This window comes from Gopherus evgoodei, chromosome 5 (assembly GCF_007399415.2).
Source record: "Gopherus evgoodei ecotype Sinaloan lineage chromosome 5, rGopEvg1_v1.p, whole genome shotgun sequence".
In the NCBI taxonomy this organism is placed as follows: Eukaryota; Metazoa; Chordata; order Testudines; family Testudinidae; genus Gopherus; species Gopherus evgoodei.
This window is the reverse complement of record NC_044326.1, coordinates 29154711-29165391: the sequence shown is the minus strand read 5'-3', so window position 1 is coordinate 29165391 and position 10681 is coordinate 29154711. Positions and strand designations below refer to the sequence as shown.

Here is a 10681-nt window from a genome sequence, read left to right as displayed (position 1 = left end):
ATGCCTCATCCATGAACCAAGACTCCATTGTGCTAGGTGTTGTACGTGCACAGTGAACAAAAAGATGTTTCCTCCTTCAGAGAATTTACAATATAAGTATTCCATCTCCCCAGTTCATTTCCTCCCCATTCCTCACATTCATTCATTCTCCCTTGATATGAGAAAATTATTTACAGTGAACAGTGTACTGAATGAAGTTAGCTCGTGGAATATCCATGAGCAGATCACAATTTCCTCTTTGTTGTTCAGATGTATTGAAAGTAGATGGTGAATATTTGAAATGAGCTAAGTTGCTTACTTGTCATTGGTTCTATTCTGTTTTAAATAGGTTTTTGTACTGCACTCATCACTATAGTAGCTGAGGACCTTCCAGTAGTTCATTAGGCAAGGTGAATACACATCTGTTGCATGTTGTTTGTTCTCTCATCCTGTCCCCAGAGGGAGAGTTGTGTGCAGTGGAGTGTCTTGTTTGTTTATTTATTAATTAAATATACCTACTGCTGTGTGTTTAAATGGGAGAAGACAAAGTCAAAGAAATGTGCCTTGCACTTGGATCGGAAGGTGGTGAAGTTTGTGATAGTTGTTATTTCCTGGAAGAGTTTCATCAGACAGCCTCTGACCATCCCGAGAAAGTTCTTTCTCCCACACAGATGAGCTTTACTCTGATTGCTGAGAGTTCCATTGTGCAAGGTCATTGTCCCAGAGCTTTAGGCACTTTTTTTGTTTTCAGGCCATAGAGTGCTTTGAGGATAAGGACTGAGACCTTCAACTTGATTCAAAATTATATGAGAAGCCAGTGTAGCGAGTGGAGGACAGGTGTGTGATGTATCTCACTGTAACCTGTGTTCTTGAGAAGTGCTGCTGCGTTTCATGACCAGCAATATTGCGTTTCTGGAGTTCAGCTGAGAGATGATGAAGGCATGAGTAACTGAGAGTCTTCATCCGTCAGGATGGGATGGAGTCTCCTAGCCAACCAGAGATAATGATAAGTATTACTCGCAGTCATTGGAATCCAAGAGTACTCCTGGACTGCAGACTGAATTGACCAGTTGTGGATGTGAACCTTCAATCAAAGGATATTGCACTGTAGCTGCAAATGCCTCATCATATTTTCTTCTACCCACCAGCATCACCTCTGATTTGCTCAGGTTCAGCTTCAGCCATCCATTCTTGATCCATGAGCTGATCTCCTCCAAAGCACTGGACCATCTAGGTGATAGTGGTATAGTTGTATTTGGTGAAGGATGGGTAGAACTGTGTGGTATCTTAGTATTGCAGGCACTTGTGTCCATGTAGTCAGACCAGTTCACATAGTGGTTGCATGTAGATGCTGAAAAGGACCAGAGAGAAAATTGATCCTTGTGGAACGCCACAAGGAGTCTAGTAGTGGAGGTGCAGTTTCCCATCACTATTCTTTGGGTGTGTCCCTCAGTAAGGACTCAAACCATTTTAGTGCAGTACCCTGGACCCTTTCCGTCTCTCTCCGTGGGGCAGCAGTATCTCAAGGTCAGTAGTGTCAACTGCTCAAGAGAGGTCTAGGAGGATGAGAATGGATGTCATAAGTCACATTTAAAACACCATGTAGATTTCCAGTGACAAAGTCATAAACATGACCTCTTGCAAAGTCTTTGGCAATGTTTTCACAGATGCAAATGAATTTGTCACTTACAGAAACACACTAAACTTATACTGGCTCTAAAACCAAGAATAAGAATATACCAAGCACTTTGATGGAATGCAATTCCCTTATTCTCCTGTTACTTTTTATTTGAACCAGTTTAGCAAATGACTGACAAGAGAACCCCTATTTCAATGTATCCATCTCTGAGGTGATACATTAGGTGCGCCTTTGAAAAGTGCAAAGGAGCCTGCAAACTTTACTCCACTAGGAGGCCAGCAGAGCCCCAAATATGGGCAGCCTTCTGCTGATTCATTGCATCCCCATGGTAGCCTTTGTCAGTAGATCTGGAGCCTGTGGTAGAAAACGACCACAGTGGGACTCCCAAGAGAGGATGATGGTTGAAACTCCGTCTGTCCTTCCTTGGATGGACAGAGCAAATCCCCAGAGAGTGCAGCAGCCCTTGCTGGTGCGTGAAGGCACAGGCTGCATCTCCCTGGTGTGAAACTGGCTTGAGACTCACTCAGAATGTTTGTTTTGTATCTCTTTAGCAATGCAGTGGGAGTCAGCTATGAAAAATAACACCCTCATTTTCATCAGTAGTGAGAGCTCAGAGCCTGTGAGATGAGAAGCAGAAGAATCCTTTTAGAATAATTTACTATAATTTTAGATGTGTGTGGTTTTTTTCCTGGCAAAATCCCATAAAGATACATATCTTTCTGAAATGGTACAGTGGCAACCACTGCAAAACAAAGCGCTCCCCTGAGATATGAAACTCAGCAGTTTCACTGAGTGCTGGACCAGCTGTGGAAGGAGGAGGAATAAAAGGTGATATGAGTTAGATTTATGCTGAGGTCTGAGGTGAGTGTAGATTTTTTGCTTAGAAGTTACTAGAAGGTCATGGTGTTTTCCCAACTGAGATTTATACATTTGAAAATGAACCTCCAAATGGGATTTTTTCCAAAGTCTAATAAAGCAGGGCTATGCTCATACACTGACCTTGGCAAGTCTACAGGTAAGTTCCACAACTTCTACCACCTTATAAACACTAAGATGGGTTATATAGAAAAAACTATAGAGGCTCTATTTAGAGACTTATGATAGCAAGTAGGCAGAAAAACTTCAAAACCACCAATTTAATTTATTGAAGGTCTCAACAGGAATATATAGGAAAGAATTCTGTCTTCCACTGCAAATATTCCCCCAGCAACCCCGTCTACCAGCCAAAAGTGCCCAGAAGTTAAGAAAAAAAACATGCTAAAGCTGTTCAGTAATACCACCAAATAAACCCAAAGGACGAATATGTAGTGGAGGATATATTTTTGCTCATGAACTGGGGAGGGGGGGCACATACTGCCAGCAGGATGTTTCACACTGTAAAAATACTTACCCACCTGTGTAATAATAGATTCTTACATTAATACAACAGAATGCCAACAGTGATTATTATATATTTCTAGGGGCTCATAGAGTTTAAAGCCAGAAAGGGCCATTAGATCTTCTAGTTTGACTTCCCATATATCACAGGCCACCAATAACAGTCAGCACCCGCGCACTTACTCAATCAACGGAAATGAGACCAAAGTAAATGAGACCCACAGAAGATTAGACTATTATGTGTGCCACAGGCCAAGAACAGGCAGGACCTGTTAGGAATCATTAAAAAAGGGATAGAGAATAAGATGGAGAATATCTTATTGCCCTTATATAAATCCATGGTACGCCCACATCTTGAATACTGCATACAGATGTGGTCTCCTCACCTCAGAAAAGTTATACTGGCATTAGAAAAGGTTCAGAGAAGGGTAACTAAAATGATTAGCAGTTTGGAATGGTTCCATATGAGGAGAGATTAAAGAGGCTAGGACTTTTCAGCTTGGAAAAGAGGAGACTGAGGGGGGAAATGATAGAGGTATATAAAATCATGAGTGGTGTGGAGAAAGTGAATAAGGAAAAGTTATTTACTTGTTCCCATAGTATAAGAACTAAGGGTCACCAAATGAAATTAATGGGCAGCAGGTTTAAAACAATAAAAGGAAGTTGTTCTTCACAGAGCACACAGTCAACCTGTGGAACACTTTGCCTGGGGAGGCTGGGAAGGCTAGGACTATAACAGGGTTTAAAAGAGAACTAGATAAATTCATGGAGGTTAAGTCCGTTAATGGCTATTAGCTAGGATGGGTAAGGAATGGTATCCCTAGCCTCTGTTTGTCAGAGGGTGGAGATGGATGGCAGGCTAGAGATCACCTGATCATTACCTGTTAGATTCACTCCTTCTGGAGCACTTGGCATTGGCCACTGTCAGTAGACAGGATACTGGGTTGGATGGACCTTTGGTCTGACCCAGTATGGCCGTTCTTATGTTTTTGTGACCACGGTGCACCACTTCTTGAGGCCCCTGGGATGGCAGGGAAATGAGTAAATGAGATCTATCCAGATAATCCTGACAAGTGACCCGCGCTCTCACACTGCAGAGGAAAGAAGCCTCTCTCTCTCAAGTGTCATTGCCCGTCTGACCATGGGGAAATTTCTTTCCTGACTCCACATATGGTGATCAGTTAGACTGTAAGCATGTGAACAAGAACCTGAGAGACAGAACATGGTGTGCCACCTCAGAACCCTGCCCCCACCCTAGGGTGACCAGATGTTCCAATTTTATAGGGATGGTCCCGATTTTTCTTATATAGGCACCAATTACCCTCCCACCCCATCCCGATTTTTCACACTTTGCCTCTGGTCACCGTCCCCTCCCCCAGCCCCTCCCAGTATCCAGTCTTGAGGTATGGCCATCCCTGATGCTTCAGAGGAAGGAGATTAAAAATACCCTCTCAGAATGCACTGGGGGAAGAGGGCAGATGGGAATCCCTTTCTGACACCTGCTGGTGACTGGCTGAAACCCTGAAGCATGAGCTGTAGGAACATAGGACATAAACCAGAAGACCCAGGCTGTTGAGCTCTGTCCCCTACCAACACAAACAACTCCATCATACAACTGCACTCATAAATTTGTCCAGCTCTCTCTTAAACTTAATTGTTTGCCCCACATCGCCTATTGGCAGGCAGTTCCTTAATCACACCCTTTGATGCTTAGAAACCTTCTTCTAATTTCCAGCCTGAATTTATTCACAGCCCGTTCTTTTTGTGCTAACATTGGCCTTTAGCATAAATAGTTCTTCAACCTCCCTGGTATTTACCCTTCTAATGTATTTATAGAAAGCCGTCATATCCCACCTCAGTCTTCTTTTTGCAAGACTAAACATGCCAATTTCTTCCAGTCTCCTCTCATAAGATAGGCCCTCCATTTCCCTGATCTTCTTAATAGTTCTTCTCTGCACCTGTTCCAGTTTAAATTCATCTGTGTTGAACAAAAATTGCAAACACTAGTCCAAATGAAATCTTACTAGTGCCTTGTACAATGGCACTGATACCTCTCTCTCCACTGGAAATGCCTTGCCTAATACACTTTAGGATTGCAGTGTCAAAAGCCTCTTTGGTGAGACCAAGTATCAGAAGTCAGAGGTAAGAGCAGGGGGTTGTACTTGGTTTCACCCAAAATGTGAATAAGAGCACTTTGAGCCACATTCTGTGCTCTGCCTCTCAGAAGGTGCAGCAGAAATGGGGCAATGCAAGATGGGATTCTGAGCTCTTCTGGGCCTGATACTGAGACCACGGCTTAAAACAGAGCAGCCTCAGGAGCTGGACAGTCTCTCTGCATGCCCCTACACCAGGGGCTGCATGAGGAGGACACTGTATGTCTTCTGATGTTAGATATATGCTGCCTCTGAATTGGAGAAATTCACCAGATGCCAATTCCATGTATTTCATGGCTCCTTTACTGAACTAGAGCAGCATAAAGGGGACATAGTGGGTAACAGAAAGAGAAGCCTTGGCAGTCTGTTATTACAAGGATCTGAAAGACTGTTTGGAATCATTTGTAATAATTCTGTTTATCAGCTATGAGCATAGCTTGAAAATATTGCAGGTGTATAATATTTCCTTGTATGCTGCTGTGTAGCATTTGGAGGAATTCCAGAGAATATTGAGATTGGCTACAATCACATGGTGATATACCTGAGTTGGCTTTAATCTAACAAGATCAGGTTCCACAGCTGTGAACATGCAGCAATATAAGAGAGCCTTGCGAGTAATTACCCTGTGAGTTCTGGGTGGGTTTGTACAACCACGCTGAAATTCACGTGGCCACAGCCTCACACTTTTGGATTTGAGCTAACTAGATGAAAACTAGCTCAGGTATGTCAGCTTGAGCTGCAATCATATTTTATGACTGCAGTATAGATATACCCTAAAAAGTCTGCAGTAGACAATGGGAGGATGGTGCATTGAATTTACTGTGTCCTGTGCTGTGATGGGTTGAGTTTCAGCATACAAATAGCCAAACATGCCATTTACACTGCCTTATCAGCTCTGTTGAAGGGACAGATTATAGATATGCCCAAGGTGCCGAGTGTAATTATTGGATTAAATAACGTTTGTAGTGGGGTTTGAATGTTTCAAATTTTAAAAATGTTACAGGTTACTTTTTGTTGGTAGTGTAACTTAGTCATGGTTTTTTTTACTAGTGTCTGTTCAGTTTAGAAGTATACTCATTTCACAGCTCTGACATTTTGGTTCACATTTCAGGTTTGGGGTTTTATTGCCAGGGTATGTTCCAAAATGAGAGACTGATACGAGCTGTGGATTATTGCATCAGTTACAATAAATTATTACTAGATTATTATAGTTGTTTAAAATAAAATAAAACCCTTAATCAACATAGCCTGGAAATTCAAAGTGACAGATAAATTGAAAAACCTGAGGTATGAAGTCAGGAAATTACATAAGTGGAAAATCAGAACGTAAGAATGGCCATGCTGAGTCAGACCAATGGTCTGTCTGGCCCAGTATCCTCTCTTCTGACAGGGGCCAATGCCAGGTGCTTCAGAGGGAATGACTAGAACAAGCCAATTATCAAATGATCCCTGACCATTTTGGCTAATAGCCATTGATGGACCTATCCTCCATGAATTTATATAATTCTTTTTTTAACCCAGTTATAGTCTTGGCCTTCACAACATCCCATGGCAACAAGTTCCACAGGTTGACTGTGTATTATGTGAAGAAGTACTTCCTTGTGTTTGTTTTAAACCTCCTACCTATCAATTTCTTTGGCTGACCCCTAGTTCTTGTGTTGTGAAGGAGTAAATAACACTTCATTATCCACATTCTCCACACGAGTCATGATTTATAGACCTGTATTATATCCCCTTTGTCATTTCTTTTCCAGGCTGAACAATCCCAGTCTTTTAAATCCCATACTCTTAGTCATTTTTGTTGCCCTTTTCTGTAATTTTTCCAATTCTAATTTATTTTCAGATGGGGTGACAAGAATTGCATGCAGTATTGAAGGTGTGGGTGTAGCATTGATTTATATAGTGGCATTATGCTATTTTCTGTCTTATTATCTATCCTTTTCCAAATGGTTCTTAACTTTCTGTTATCTTTTTTGACTGCCGCTGCACATTGAGCAGATATTTTCAGAGACTATCCACAATGACTCCAAGGTCTCTTTCCTAAGTGGTATCAGCTAATTTAGACCCAGTTATTCAGTTTTGTGAGATCCCTTCACAGTCTGCATTAGACATCAATAGCTTGAGTAATTTTGTATCATCTGCAAATTTTGCCTCCTCACTATTTACCCCCTTTCCCAGATCATTTATGAACATGTTGAACAGCACTGGTCCCCAGTACAGATGCCCGGGTGACACCACTATTCACCTCTCTGATTTCCCTTTACAAATGCCACGTTGACTGTTCCCTAACAAATCATGTTCATCTATGTGTCTGATAATTCTATTCTTTACTATAGCTTCAACCAATTTGCCTGGTACTGACGTTAGGCTTACTATCTTGCAATTGCCAGTATCACCTCTGGCCTTGTCTGTGTCTTAATCTGGACTGTGATATTGAAGAGTGATCAGAGCATTCCACATTGTTTGGGCTCTTGCCCATAAACTCCATGAATCCTGACTGTAACAACACAGGATTTTATATGCATTGCATGTCTCATTCACTCATTTGGAGTCTTCTCCGGTGTATTTTCAAGAGTGTGGACCACTAGTGTACCATTACATCTGAAATACCAATAGAATGCCATAGCGCCTATTCTTTATGGGCTTGATCCGACAAGTAGTTGAGACCTGCTGATAGGTGCTAAAAATTCCTCTCTTCTTTCATGTTTCCTTTTATTGTCCTAATTACTAAGTCTGAAGTGAGTATGGGTCACTGCTCCACACAGAATAAAGAGTGGTGTGAGTTAGCTTTCCTTTGGACTTCTGTGTGGCAGAAGCCTACTGATATGACTCACCTATAATTACAAGTAACCACATAATCAGGCTCAATTCTTACTTTCTGGGATCTTGAAGAACTGATGTAGATTTCATTACTATGCTCCAGGCTGATGTCCTCACCAATCCCTTGTATGCAGCCCTACATCTGCAGAGATGTGCAAGTTGATTTCTTGGCTATATGTTACCATAGAGACAGCCACTCACAAGTACAGACTAGCAGGTAATACCAGTACTAAAGGCAGTGCTGGGGCAGTCTGTAACCTTCTTGCGTTGAAACAATTCAGCTGACTGAGCTTACAGATTCAGCAGTCTCTGGTGGTTGAGTATATAACTTTGTTGAACCAAACAGCTGTTTGGCTGTTGCTTATAATTCCTACAGCACAGCCATCTGCTTGCCGAGCTGTTTAAACTCCAAGCTTATAAACTCCAGCAAGAGCTAATGAAGTTCTTAAATGCTCGACATTTTATATTGAATAATTCTGGAAATTCCCACCCAACCATCAGAAAGAGACTAAAAGACATTTGTCAACGAGCACATGTGAATACAAATTTAAAATGTTGGGCTCACACCCTTTGAAATTTTGCCAGATATTACTATTCCAGGGATTAAAAAAAATCATTTTTCAGATTCCCATGTCCCCCAAATGCCATGTCTAATTAACCTAGATCTTTTCCCTAAACCTTCCTGTTAGGAGAACAGAAATGAGAAACTTCATGTGGAAACTAGTTGCTTTGTGAAGAAGTTGGTGGAACAGGCTAAAACTGTGTATATAGTAGAAATTTTAGACTCCTAACTATGAAGTCACTACTCTAGCTTCCCTTCTCCTTCCTCCCACCTCAGGTCTGGCATGTGGCTTTTTTAGCCCATTGATCAATTCTTCAGTCAACATTTCCCTTAATGTTTATAGCTCCACTTAAAAGGTGGAATTCTCATACTGAAGATGAAAATCCTTCATCATGTAAAATGACCAAGCTGTAATAGGATCTTCTTGCAGGGTGCAAATTTGTTACTCTGGGTCAGTCCACAGGCTTGGGTCATTCACCAGCTGTGATACTGCACAGGTTGTATTTTTTTGCAACATTTGGTGGAACGTTTCAGCACTGAGGAATTATCTGAACCAGATGTGAAAAGCTATCTCCCTGACACAAGTGTGCAGTTAGTCATAAGTGATTAACCATGTGACCAGTCAGTAACATTGGCTTGTTGTGTACAAAGGGAGCGAGAGTTAGAGTTAACTGCTGTCTGCACCTTAACTGAAGAGGAATATAAAGGTTCATGTAATTTTGCTTTGGTTTTTTGACGTCAGCCAGATTGCAGTTTTGTGGGATTTTTAGAGTCACTAGGGACAGAAAGTGAACTGAGGTAGGATCCTAGAGATCTAAGCCCACAGCTGGGGAACCTGATGCAGCAGAAAGTCAGTAATTCTCAGTAGATGTGCACTTTGTGTCATCATTTACACCCGTGCAAAGCAGCTGTAAAATATATATTCAGTCAGAATGGCAAGTAGACAGACTCAATTTATTTCAGACCAAGTGTGTGAAACAAGTTAAGGATTGCTCATGAAAACACCTGGCCTGGCCAGCAGCCCCTCTTACGCTGAGTGGGCTTCAGCTTGAGTTACCTCTGCTGCCCACAGCTGCATTGTCCGACATGGGGAGAAGTGGTCAGTAAGGTAGCAGGTTCCTAGACATTTAGGGATTTATATGTCATAATCAACACCTGAAATTCCCTTGGAAGTCAATAGGCAGTCAGTGCAGTTCATGGAGCACTGCCGCTGTAATATATTAGCTGTGAGATGCAAGCAGGCTGCCTTGGTATCTGGATGGATTTAAACTGCAATCCCAGCTCTGGGGTTGTACAGTGCCTCGCAGTGGGGCCCTGATCTCAGCTGGGATCTCTATGCACTACTGTAATACAGCTGATTTGATGAAGATGTTGAGTGCACTGCAGTGATCTAATCCTGAGGTTACAAAGGCATGGTAGTTGGTTGCAAGATCTGTATCTGAAAGAAGGATTCATAACCTTGACAAAGGCAATCTTGCCCCACTGATCTGCATTCAGTGCTGCTGCAAAGATCATTTCCCTAGCTACTCTGAAACCTTTCCCTAGCTTATTGTTTCGACCATGTCACCTCTCTCTTTGCATCCCTCTAATGACTGCTCTCTATCATATCAAATATAAACTACCTGTTTGCTTTTAAGGCCATTCACAACTTATCCTCTCCCTCCCGTCATCTCTCATTTGGTATCAGTAAATTGATTCTTGTTTCTGATTGGCCCATGTCAGCCTTCAATGTCCATGTGTTAATTTTTCAAATAAGCACCTTTGTGCCTTCTCCCATTCTGCCCCTCATACTTGAGAGGAGCCGCCCATGAACATCAACAAAACTAAGTCATTTATCCTCCTTCAAAATCCTCCTTAACACTTTACTTTGCTGTGAGGCCAAAAAACTTGACAATGGTTAGGTTGCTGCTGTGCTGCAGCATGTGACCGTTGCCTATCATGCTGACCAATGTCATCTCATTGTTTCATTGAGCCACCATGTATCTATATCCAGATGTTTCTAGTTTTATACTTGGATTGTAAGCTCTTTGGGGGCAGGGACCATCTTTTTATTCTGTGTTTGGGCAGCACCTAGCACAATGGAGGTGCTATCACTGGGGTTCCCAGGAGCTATGATAATATAATAATAATAAATCTATGCCACAGTTTCAA

General features: G+C 41.9%; 1 non-coding gene across 1 annotated transcript; it reads left to right on the top strand.

Annotated features, from left to right (window-relative positions):
- The first annotated feature begins 8287 nt into the window (after positions 1 to 8287).
- LOC115653008 lies at positions 8288 to 8377 on the top strand. The gene has a single exon (XR_004000822.1). It is a non-coding gene; the product is annotated as a small nucleolar RNA snoR109 (small nucleolar RNA).
- The last annotated feature ends 2304 nt before the right edge of the window (positions 8378 to 10681 follow it).